We start from the raw sequence: 12974 nt of genomic DNA, 5'->3' as shown, positions 1-12974 counted from the left end.
CTTTTGATTGACTAAGAACTGGAGCATGATGAGAATATCACTGTGTGACTACCAAGACTACTCTATAAAATATTTAATTTCTGTCTTTCTTACCAGAATATTCATTGCTGACGTCTTGAACAGCTGTGGAATCCCTGAGATCATATTCAGAGATATCTGGCCATTTTTGGCTCCACCAACTGAAGTGTAATTCTAGCCAAGCCCAATTGCAATTTCATGAGGTGCCCTGAGCCAGTACCATAAGGCCAAATTCTTCCTGAATTCCTGAGTCACAAAAATCATGAGAGATAATGAAACTATTATTGTTATTAAAAAACACTAAATTTTGAGACTACTTGTTATGCCGCTAATAAATAGAAACATTCTCTTCACGAGAACTAAACATAATGTTCTGAGAAAATGTGAATTTTCTCAGTATTTGAACTATTTTTCAAATGGGTAGAATTAACATTGTGTCCCTTAGAAGAATAAAATTTAATTGAAAGTGGGGATGGGAGGGGAATTCAATTAGGGCGGCAGTCAAAGATTTTCTCTTCCGGAAAGTTCTTCTTTATTTCTTGGTGTGGCTGGGTTTCTTATATCCTCAGAGGGGCCTGCCTAGCCTCATCCACCTGCATCTGTAATGGCTTCTCTGTGTTATTCTTTCTGCCACACCCAGATTGTTGGCTGCCCTCACTGTATTTATCACAAGCCCCAAATTCTATCTTTGCTGGTTTCCTTTCTTATTTATAGCCTTTCTCCTTGCCGTAAGATCAAGGATGGAAACAGGATGGTATTGTTTTCCCAGTGTCTACCTAATGCCTATTCCAAAGCACCAAGGCATAATTCAATAACATTTTTGAGTGAACAAATAGAAGAATAAAGAAAATTCAGGTGGAGTCCTTCACGTGGGATCCAACCCCATGCCTCCAGTTCCTTTGCCCTAGTTGGGGAAGGTCTATAGCACTTTCCAGATTCTAAAATATAATCTATCAGGGTTAAAATGTTCCTATCCAATGATTTGGAGGCAGGGCAGGAGAAGGGATGCAGAGAGGAATCTGCAGGAAAATTCTTAGAAAACAAAGATATTCTGTATCTTGATAGGAATCATAAGGGTTATGTGCATTTGTAAAACTCATCAAAATTGTTTTAAAACCCATACACTGGGGTAGGTGTCATGGTGCAGTGATTAAACTGCCTCTTGGTATTCCCATGAACCATATCAGAGTTCCTGGGTTCAAATCCTGCCTCTGCTTGCCATCCAGCTTCCACTAATGTTCAGTTTGGGGAGGCAGCAGATGATAGCTTAGGCACAGCCCCTCACGTGGAAGACTTGGATGGAGTTCCTGGCTCCTGGCTTCAACCTGACCCAACCCTGTTACACACATTTGGGGGTGAAGCAGAAGATGGAATCTCTCTCTGCTACTCAAATAAATAGATCATAAAATAAGCTTTAATAAAAACTATGCATTTTATTAAATTAAATTTTTGTTTAATATTAATGAGAAAAATGTACGGAGCTTGCTTTCTTGTATTAGTGTTCTTAACAAAGCTTCTCACTATTAAACCCTGATTCTGTTCGGGCCCCCAGTGTGAAGCACTTAGAGCCGATCTGGGCTCTGGTTTTCTCTCAGACACATTTCTTACTGCTTTCATGCCCTCTAATCCTCCGCAGGTTTTGTTTTTCTTTCTGTTTCTCTGTGCACATGCAAGAGAAACCAGTTTGAAACTTTAAAAATCTTCACAAACACTAGGAAAACAAAACAATTTTGCTGTAAAATTATAACATGACAAAAAGTAATAAAATACCAAAAACTTTGGAGAAACTGTGGTTTTCTACATCAGCAAGGAGTCGGGACATGCCTTTGTTTGTGCTGCTATTCCTGCTATAGAGAATACCTGAGACTGGATGACCTGTAAAGAACAGAAATATATTTCTCCCAGTTCTGGAGGCTGAAGTCCAGCAGATGTGGTATCTGGGGAGAGCTGTTCTCTGCTCCAAGTATGGTGCCTCCTCGCTACATGCTGACATGGCAGAAGGGGTAGGAGGGCCAAGAGGCCAGCAGCTCTCGGATTCCTCTCTTACCAGAGCACCAATGCTATTCATGAGGGCAGCATCCTCATGGCTTAATCATTTTAATCTTAGTCTTTTTAAAAATGTGTATTTATTTTGAGAGAGAGAGCAAAAGAGAGTGGAGAGAGCAAACTCTCATCCCACAGCTCACTCTCCAGTTGACTTCAGCAACCATAGCTGGACCAGCCTGAAGCGAGGATCCTCCAAATGGATGGCAAAGACTCAACTACTTGAGCCCTCCCCTGTTGCCTCCAAGGGTGCACAATGGGAGGAAGCTTGAACTGGGAGCCACAGCTGGGACTTGAGCCCAGTTACTCTAATATGGGATGTGGATGTTCCAAGAGATGTCTTAATCACTATGCCAAATGCCCATCCTGAGATTAAGTTTCTTTTTTTTCTTTTTTTCTTTTTTTGGACAGGCAGAGTGGACAGTGAGAGGGAGAGACAGAGAGAAAGGTCTTCCTTTGCCGTTGGTTCACCCTCCAATGGCCGCCGCGGCCAGCGTGCTGGGCCGGCACACCGCGCTGATCCGATGGCAGGAGCCAGGTACTTCTCCTGGTCTCCCATGCGGGTGCAGAGCCCAAGGACTTGGGCCATCCTCCACTGCACTCCCTGGCCACAGCAGAGAGCTGGCCTGGAAGAGGGGCAACCGGGACAGAATCTGGTGCCCCGACGGGGACTAGAACCCGGTGTGCCGGCGCTGCAAGGCAAAGGATTAGCCTAGTGAGCCGCGGCGCCGGCCTAAGTTTCAACAAGAACTCTGGAGAGTTACAAACATTCACACCTTAGCATGACTCCCCACTTCTACTTTGTGAAAGGAGGATGTGAAGGGACTAATAGATATTGCTCTTGCAACACAGATTAGACTCCTCTTGAGTGATTTTACATCACTGAGACCTGACCTGGAAAGGTAAACACATCTGGAAACTGAAGAATGAAAAAGGCTAAAATCTTATTTCTGCTGCATTGGAAAGTAAAAAGATTTCACGGTGTAGGAAAGATTTCTCATGACAGCAGTGATAATGACACCTGTGTTTTATGAATTAGCAAGGTTTAATGAAGATTTTGATGGCATTCATTCACTGATTTGACAATATTTGCAGAAACTTCCCATTATAAGGGACAGTATCATGCCTGGAAGTTCACAGGTGGATGCAGGTTGGCACTTGCCATTGAGGGTCATCCATTCAAGGAAGGGACAGTGGCTTAAATAAGAACAGCAGGACACATGAGCATTGTGATGGTGTGTGCCATGCATAATGGGAGTATGCAGGTGAAGTCAGCTAACCCTGGCTTTGGTGGTATAATTTTAGCTAGGTTTTCAGGTGATTTGATTGGCATTTTGCTTTTTCCTAGTTCATGGAAGATGGAATTGAAAGATAAGTTTATTTGGTACAAAAATGTTGAAATCCAGGCAAAGGGTTTTTTTTTTTTTGTAATATTGAATTTTCCATAAGCTTTTTGAAGACCATTCATATATTCTCTTGGTAAGACCTATGACTTAACTCCTGGGAAGCAGGTAAGATTTTTCCACATTCTTCTGAAGGAGAAAGCTTAGGTTTGGGAAGGTAAGGAAAAGATTCTGTGCAAGTAACACAGGTGGTCAGTGGCAGAGCTAGGATTTGAATCCAGGCTGTTGATTGCAAGTGCAACCTTTCTTTCTTCTTTGCTTCTTCCCCGCTTTCTTTCCTTACTACCATTCTTTTTTCCCCTCAGTGACCCTGCTACCATCTTTTACTGGCTATCAAAAGATTAAAAGAAAAACAGGTATCTGGAATTGGAAAAACAGGCAAAGGACATTGCAGCCCCACCCAACTCACAACCCCCAAAAGCCAATTTGGACAAAGGCACAGGGTGTTACCATCTCCTTTCCAGAAGGCAGACCACATCAGTGTTGGAGAAAACATGAAACCCTAGCAAACTCACTCCCCCAAACTCTTTTATATACAGTGTCTTCTAGCTGCTTATTTGTTGCAGAAATGTGAGAATCTACATTGTATTCCACTGAAGGTGAACGCAAGCTCATCCTTGTTTTTTCTTTAAAAAGCCAATTAAAAATATCAGAGACATGGAGAAGGAGTGGCCACCTGGCCTGCAGGGACCTGGCTACACTGTATGGGTAACCCTTTTCTTATGTGTCCTCAAATTATTCAATGGTAAGCTCTCAGCTCAGGGTGCACAATCATCTTGGATAATTAGAGAGTTTCACTTAATGTCCATGATGACTGGTGAGCGAAAGTGTAAGAGGCAATGCTTGGTGTAGAGTAACTGTCCATTCACTGTTTGCTGCTGATAGCTTCCGTGCCTTCATTGTTTCTTCCCTACACTCCTACCACACTTAGAAGTCAGGATCACAAAAGCAATCACATATGCAGCACCTGCCCTTTCCTGGCTTGCTCCTTCTTACTGACTAGATACCCATTCCCTAAGTTCACAGATTGCATGTCCCTTGTACCCTTGCAGCTGGCATACTGCCTGGTGCACATCAGGGATTCTAATGATCCTGCTACTGCAGGAAGGTTATGAAGAGGTTCATGAGTAGCATCTATAATAAGTCTCAGATGTACCTCTCAATTTTTAATGCAGAGTTGCTTCATACAGTTGGCACACAATAAATGTTGGCATGACACTGATGGATTGAGAGAAAAACAGCCACCTTTCTTGAGATTCTGAGCCCGTAGCTATCTGAGCTAAGGTAATTACACAGATAATTAAGGCTAAAAGAAACTTGCTGTTTCCATTTGCTCTGAACTACCAGGAGTTTAGGTCTGTGGTGATCAAATTCTCTGGTTGATGATTTAACTCTTTGTTTTCCAAACCTTCCCAGACAAAGCCAGGGCGCTGAGCCATCCTAGAGAGCTAGATCTAAAATAACAGTCAAAATCAGCTTGAAGAGGGAGCGACAAAGAGAATAGAGATGTCATTTTTATCTTTAGAAAAATGATCACCCCACTTACTGCATTTTGGTAAATGGTGGGTAGATGCCTATTAAGATAATGATCAGAAAGCTGAGTGAAATTGCTGAGTGAGGTCAAGAGTGGACTGTGGGAGACAGGTATTTGGTATTAAGATAAAGGATGGTGTCCACTCCCCCTCCCCCACTTGCCCCATTTATTGCTCACTATGAAGCTTTTTCTCGTTGTCCTTGCTGGAGAAACCCTGTCTACTAAATACTCAGAGAAAAATTGAGACCTGAGAGGGAAGTGATAATGCCAGTGTTTGCTGGGTACGCCGAAAGAAAGGGATCCCTACAGAAAAATGAGAGACAAGCTAGACAAGGATTCCTGTGACCTAGGAGCCACAGAACAGTAAACTTGGGCCACTTTTATAAGCAGCCCCTCTGTAGATGCACATACAACCACCAAGGGCAGGCATTGGCTCATCATTGTTCTTTTCTGGTTTTAGTCATGAATTAAGACATTTATTAGATATTTGTATAGCATGCCTTCACATGTGTGGCTTAAGTACATGTGCAGTGGGCATATAAACACAACTGTGCAAATTTAAAGTTATGATGGATGGACTTAGTCAACACTGTATGGAGAAACATCAAAATAACCACCATGGAAAATAAGCTTACTCTTAGTTCTTCCTTAATGTAACAGTTCTTAATATTAGCTTTTTTTTTTTTACACATTTGACAGAGCTGGGTCATGTCCAAAGCCAGGAGCCCTGGACTCCATTTGGGTCTCTCATGTGGGTGGCAGGAAACTTAAGTGCATGAGCCATTACCTGTTACCTCCTAGGGTGCACGTTAGAAGGAAGCGGGATTGGAAGCCGAGGCAGGACAGGAGCCCTACCACTTTGATACAGGATGAACCCAAGCGGTGGCTTTAACTGCTGTGCCAGAAAACCTACTCCTGGGGATTTCATTTTTAATACTACTATTTTTATTTGCAGTTTTATTGAGGAATTTTTTTTTACAATAAGCCATATGCATTTCAAGTGCACGGTTCAATGGGTTTTGACTAAGGCATACACCCGTGAAGCCACTGCCATAATCATGACTCAGAACATGTCTGTCATCTACCAAGGATTCCTCAATCCCCGTAGAGTTTATTCCTCCCTCCAGCCCTGGCTTAGGCAACCCGTGAACTGCTTTGTGTCGGTGTGGATGGGTTTACATTTATATAAAGGACTCATGCATGTGTCTGGTTTCTCTCACTCAGCCTCATGCCTTGGAGATCCATGCATGTGGTTACAGGTGCAGTGATAACATTCTTCTTTAGTGTGGAGCATTTCCCCTCGCTTGTGTTACATGGTAGCACCCCTGAACATTCACCTGTTGGTGGACATTCTCTTCCAAACGCTGTTCACCACCCCTCCAGTTTTATGCTATTGTGGATGAAGCTGCTTTAAAATTTTACCTACAAGTCATTGTGTGAATATATGTTTTCCTAAGACTTAATGGCTGAATCATGTACTTTGAAAAAGTGGGAAGACTAATGGCTCAGAGAGATTATGTAACTTGCCCAAGGCCACGAAGGATAGACAGGGCTGGAGTTTGAACGCAGCTTGATTTAACTAGAATCTCAGGCTTTTTTCTGGCATTGGATGCAGGTTGGTGTCACTGGAGGAAAATGCACGATCTTCAGAAGCCAAGAGGGTATAAATCCATGTCAGTGTGTTAGCTGTGTCAGCCTCTTGGTTAGCTGATTTCTAAATATCTTCCTTGAGCTTCACAGTGTGCTTGGCACTGGGCCACGTGCTGATGTTGCCTGCAGAGATGACTAAGATGTTGTCCCTGGCCGGGGTGGGACGTGATATTATTCCCCAGTGGGGTAACAGCAGACAAGGTTCATGTTCCAAGTGCTATGAATGAGCAAACTCAAATTCAGGCTGGAAAAAAAAAAAAAAAAAAAAAAAAACACCTTTGTGGAAGCCCAAGCCACTTGATGCAGCTTAAAAATGGGAGGCAGGAAGTGGGGAGAATGGAGGCTGAGGACAGAAGGGAGTCATAGCAGGAGTCACAAACCCCCAACACCCAGTGACGAGGAAGGATTGCGAGGAAGGGACATGAGCCAAGGACTGGGAGCTCTGGCCCCTTCCCAGTAGAGCACCACCTCTCAGGCACAGCTGACTTGGGCCCTGCCCATCAGCCATGGCCCACATAACACTGACAATGACATTCACTAGGCAAATGCTGTTTCCATTTTCTTTATTGCCCCCCTCATTTTACTGAGACAAAGCGAAGGCATGAGGAGAACCCTGGGTTTTCTCAAGAGAAGTGGAAACATGAGTTGAGAACCACAAACATTGTGGGCATTGTGGACTGAAGGAAACTCATCTTGGCACTGGGCTCTCCACACCTTGCAGGCTGAGTTCTTTGCAGCGGAGCCTGCACTCCTGTTGTGCCTCATATGCAAAGTGAAGGCCTTTGGTCTGTGTCCTGGAGCAAAGGGAGAGAAGTGGTGGGGTGTAAGCAGGAGCAGGGATCTCAACTTCACCTTCCAGAAAGATCATCCTGACGTTCAGGGGCAAGAGGTTGTGACAACAGGGCTGGGACCCGGGAGCGGAAGTGAGGGGCTCACTGAGCAGAATGTGAGATGATGTCCCTTTTCTGGGTTGCTGTGCAGGTACCAAAAACAAAAGACGGGGAAGCAACTGAAAAAGACCGTGTTACAATTATCATATCCAGGGCAGGACAAGGGAGAGGTTCACCTTAGGAAGTGGGGAAGTTCCTGGCCCTGGGTCCCATGACTTCAGTCCGGGTTGGGGAGTTTGCAGGCATTTGACTTCTGGATCCTGGATTCTTCAAGCAATCTCTGGGGACCTGGGGCTGGTCCCCTGAGCCCTGAGCCTGGATGTGCCCTGTGAGTTGGTGTGGACATCAAAGGAAATGGAGCCGTGTGTTTTGGGGATGCTTGTAATGCGTTAATGTGAGGTGGATGGGCAGCTCTTTCTAGGGAGTTGGGTTGGGAGATTCACAGTCCTGGAAAGACCTGGACTGGGTCAGGCCATTTGTGGTCCTTGGCCCACCCTTTCCTGGCTGGGTAGTCCTGGATAAGTTACATGTCTTCTCTGCGTTTATTTCCTTCTACAAAATATGACAACTGGTTTAGATTTCTAAGATTCTTTCCAACTGTGAAATATATATATACACACACACATATATATATATATATGTATATATAAATATATATATAAAGGGAGTCTATAAATACAGAGAAAAGAATGAAGAGCTAAGAACCTCCTCATCTGAGGGTGCAGCAGGATTTATGCTGTATGGTGCAAGTGGATTTTTCCTGGCCCACTGTCAATATTTCCCATCTTTTCCAATCCTCACTGCTTCACCGTGAGTCACTGAGCTGACTCTAAGGGGTGTGGTGGTGTGATTATGACAGTCCAGGGAGCCTTCAGCTAAAGATCTTTCCTTGTAGTCGCTGCCACCTCATGTTGGCTGTTTATTGTTTTGTGGGGAGCAACGTCTCCCTTGGGAGCCCCTGTTTAAGTGGAAACATCCCGTGGGAATTGTCCCTAAGGGCAGCTTGTGCTGCCACCAGGAGCCCTACTGCTTTCTCAGGTCTCTGCAATTCAGCTCCTCCCAGAAGCACTGGCCTGGCTTCTAGATTCAGCAAGAGCCAGGCTCCCTGTGTTGGCAGAAACGCAGGGATGGAGTCAAGTTGGAATGCAAGACAAAGAGGTTTTATCTTTCTCCTGAGAGCTGAAGCTGAAGCCAAACCTTATGTAACAAAGGAGATAGGGGACTGCAAAGACAATAGCAGTTAGCAAAGCTCAGGGTAAAGGAAAGGACTAGTAACAGGAGGCATTGGAATTCCTCTTCAGAGGGGGACTGGTTTAGGCCCCCTGAGGACACTGATTAGCAGGAGAAAAACAAGAGAATGAGGTGGAGTTTGTTCTACATTCTGAATGGAGAGGCTATTTGAAAGGTGTTGAATAAAGAAGGAATCTTTCACTGGGTGAGAGCAGGGGCCAAGTCCAGATAAAAATTAATGGTAGTGGCAAAGCTACCTAACATTTCCTAGGGATTCCTGTGTGCCCCAGGAGATTTCAGGCTTCAGGCAGGCAGTCTCACATCACCTTCCCTATCATAAGGACGTGGAGACTTGTGTGATGTTGAGGGCTAGAACTGAGCCTCAGTGAGGGACCTGGCAAATGAAATGCACCTGCCCCCAGTAACTCTTGTTCCTTAGAGGGCCTCAAGGAAGAGTGGCAGCTGTTCCTAGATAAGAGCTCCTGCTGCCGGTTTTCTTTCTTGGTCACAGCACAGAGAGCCACGTGGGACCATAATGCTTATTGCCATCGTGGAGGTGAGGGTTCTAAGGGCAGCATGACACCATCTGGGGAGGGTTTGAGCTATCAGTCAAACACCACCATGATTGAACCTTATGAATGAAACTTCATCAAGAAACACTCTGGTTTGTTCCATTCATTTTTATCTACATTCAATACATGGATGTAGTCATCTATCAGCTTACCAAAATTCAGGGATGTGCAAGTCCCTTATGTAACATTGTGTGGTATTTACATATAGCCTGTGCACATTCTGGTATATACTTTAAATCATCATTGTTGGAATAGCTAAGGCGATATAAAGATAAATGGTTGCTATGCTGTACTATTTAGTGAATAATGACGACAAACGGCCTGCACATACTCAGTGTATCGGTGGACACGGAGGCCAGGGTGTACTCTTGCTGCCCTGGGTCTGACTTAGAAGCGACATGCTTCTGTGCTTAGTTTCCATTTCCAGTAGCAGAGCTGAATCATTTCAAATATAAACTAAGAAAACATCCATAACATTGGACACGTCACTGAGGGTTTTGGAATCACAGGCTTGCTGAGGAGGGCAATGAGCTAACAAAGTGTTTCAGGAGAAAAAAGGGCTGTATAAACAATTTGAGACACACAACACTGAACGTAGCCCAGGAGCCCCAGACAAGTTACCGAAACTGTCTGGTGTTGGTGTCACACAACTGTAAAGTATGGTTACTGATGCCTATCTAAGATTTTATGTGAGGGTAACATGAAATGGTTGTTGGAAAGCTCCTAGGCCAAAAACTGGCAACAAAACATTAGTTTTATCCCCTTCTACTCCTTGATCATCACCTACAATGAAATCGCAGAGTCAAAGCTAAAAAAAAAAAATTCCTACCTTTAAAAAGGTATGACCAGCATTGTGGTGTAGCAGGTTAAGTGTCCTGCGATGCCAACATCCCATATGGGTGCCAGTTCAAGTTCCAGCTGCTCCACTTTTTATTTATTTATTTATTAACTTTTATTTAGTAAATATAAATTTCCAAAGTACAGTTTATGGATTACAATGGCTTCCCCCCATAACTTCCCTCCCACCCGCACCCCTCACATCTCTCACTCCCTCTCCCATTCCATTCACATCAAGATTCATTTTCAATTATCTTTCTATACATAAGATCAATTTAGAATATATTAAGTAAAGATTTCATCAGATTGCACCCACACAGAACATAAAGTGTAAAATACTGTTTCAGTACTAGTTATAGCATTAATTCACATTGAACAATACATTAAGGACAGAGATCCCACATGAGGAGTAAGTGCACAGTGACTCCTGTTGTTGACTTAACAATTTGACACTCTTGTTGCCAAGGCTATGGAAGCCTTTTGAGTTTCTCTCCTCCCTTCAGAGAAAGGTACCTCCTTCTTTGATGGCCTGTTCTTTCCACTGGGATCTCACTCACAGAGATCTTCATTTAGGTTTGTGGTTTTTTTTTTTTTCCCCCCAGAGTGTCTTGGCTTTCCATGCCTAAAATACTCTCATGGGCTCTTCAGCCAGATCCACATGCCTTAAGGGCGGATTCTGAGGCCAGAGTGCTGTTTAGGACACCTGCCATTCTATGAGTCTGCTATGTATCCCGCTTCCCATGTTGGATCATTCTCTCCCTTTTTGATTCTATCAGTTAGTATTCACAGACACTAGTCTTGTTTGTGTGATCCCTTTGACTCTTAGACCTATCAGTGTGATCAATTGTGAACTAAAATTGATCACTTGGACTAGTGAGATGGCATTGGTACATGCCACCTTGATGGGATGCATTGAAATCCCCTGGCACATTTCTAACTCCACCATTTGGGGCAAGTCCGCTTGAGCATGTCCCAAATTGTACATTTCCTCCCTCTCTTATTCCCACTCTTATATTTAAACACCTTAGGTTAAACACCTGAGAATAATTGTGTGTTAATTACAGAGTTCAACCAATAGTATTAAGTAGAACAAAAAAAATACTAAAAGGGATAAAGTGTTAAATTGTACATCAACAGTCAGGACAAGGGCTGATCAAGTTTTTCATTTATTTATTTGAAAGTCAGAGTTACACAGAGAGAGGAGAGGCAGAGGGAGAGAGAGGTCTTCCATCCGATGGTTCACTCCCCAATTGGCTGCAATGGTCGGAGCTGTGCCAATATGAAGCCAGGAGCCAGGAGATTCTTCCAGGTCTCCCAAGTGGGTGCAAGGGCCCAAGGACTTGGGCCATCCTCTACTGCTTTCCCAGGCCACAGTAGAGAGCTGGAGCGGCTGCTCCACTTCTAATCCAGCTCTCTGTAATGTGCCTGGTAAAACAGTGGAAGATAACCATGCACTTAGGCCCCTGCCACCCGTATGGGAGACCCAGGAGAAGCTCTTGGCTCCTGGCTTCAGCCTGGCACAGCCCTGACCATTGCAGCCATTTGAGGGATTTGCAGATGGTAGATATCTCTCTCTCTCTCTCTCTCTCGCTCTCGCTCTTCCTCTTCCTCTCTCTCTCTCTCTCTTTCTCACTCCCCCCCCACTCTATCTCTGACTGGGAAATAAATAAATAAATTATTAAAAAATTCAAAGCATCCAATCTCCCTCTTGGAGCTAAGACGATCAACACACACGCGCTTTTGTTATTCACTTACTGTGTGCTGCTCAGAAGTCGGCAGCCTTCCAGGGTCCACGCTTTGGTCGCAGGGGGAGGAGTCCATTCAGTCTCCAGTTGCAAAGCGGATATCACACGCTTCTTCAATGATATATTTGGGGCACTGCATGAGTTGGGGGCGAGCTGCCCTAACAGAGTGCCAGAGGCTGGGTGGCTTAAACAACAGCGGTGCATTCTTCCCCAGTTCTGGAAGTTGGAAGTCTTGGGATCAAGGTTTCATCCCTGACATCTTAGATGCCACCTCCTCCTGGGGTCTTCATATGTTGGTCCCTCACTACATGTGTGTGTCCTAGAGTCGTCTTCTTGCAATGACAGCAGTCTTACTGGATCAGGGCTCACCTTACTACCTCATCCTCATTTAAACACCTCCTTAAAGAGCCAGTCTCAAAATACAGTGGTATTCTGTGATCGCGGAGGTTACGAGGTCAGCATCTACATTTGACGGGGACAATATTCGGCCCATGCAAGCACCTGCTACTTGTCAGACATGGTTCTGGTGGATAGAGGTAGAGCAGTGGATGGAATGGAGGAAGATGAGCATGTGTAATGGCGAGCGATAACGAGGGAGGGGTCCTGGGCACTGCACAGTTGGAGTCTCCTTGAACCGCAGGTTTTTGGCAACTCTTGCCTTCCAAGCTCCGTGATGAGTGAGCTTCCTTCTGCAGCTTTCCTTCCTTCTGGCCCTCCCACACCTACTGTGCTCCTTTGACAAGTCTCTGTCATTGCTTTTTCTTCATGGGGTCGTATTTATTTCTTTGACTACCTATTTATTTATTTATTTACTTATTTTTGAGATCTGACTGCCCTGTAAACTGTGAGTGCCCTAAGAATAGAAATGGAAACTTTTGCATCCAGCTGGTCTGGAGCCTGGTGCAGTGCCCGGCATGAAGAAGGTGCTCGGTAAGTGTTTGATGAATAAATGAATGAAACCACAACGAGCTCAGCTCTGCAGGCGTTACCGTCAGGGGCCTGTGGGATCAGGCTATGGGTGAGATGGAATTTTAATAAGCAGTGGAAAATTC

This window comes from Oryctolagus cuniculus, chromosome 2 (genome assembly GCF_964237555.1).
Source record: "Oryctolagus cuniculus chromosome 2, mOryCun1.1, whole genome shotgun sequence".
Taxonomy (NCBI): Eukaryota; Metazoa; Chordata; class Mammalia; order Lagomorpha; family Leporidae; genus Oryctolagus; species Oryctolagus cuniculus.
The sequence above is the reverse complement of the archived record's forward strand: the minus strand, read 5'-3'. Positions refer to the sequence as shown.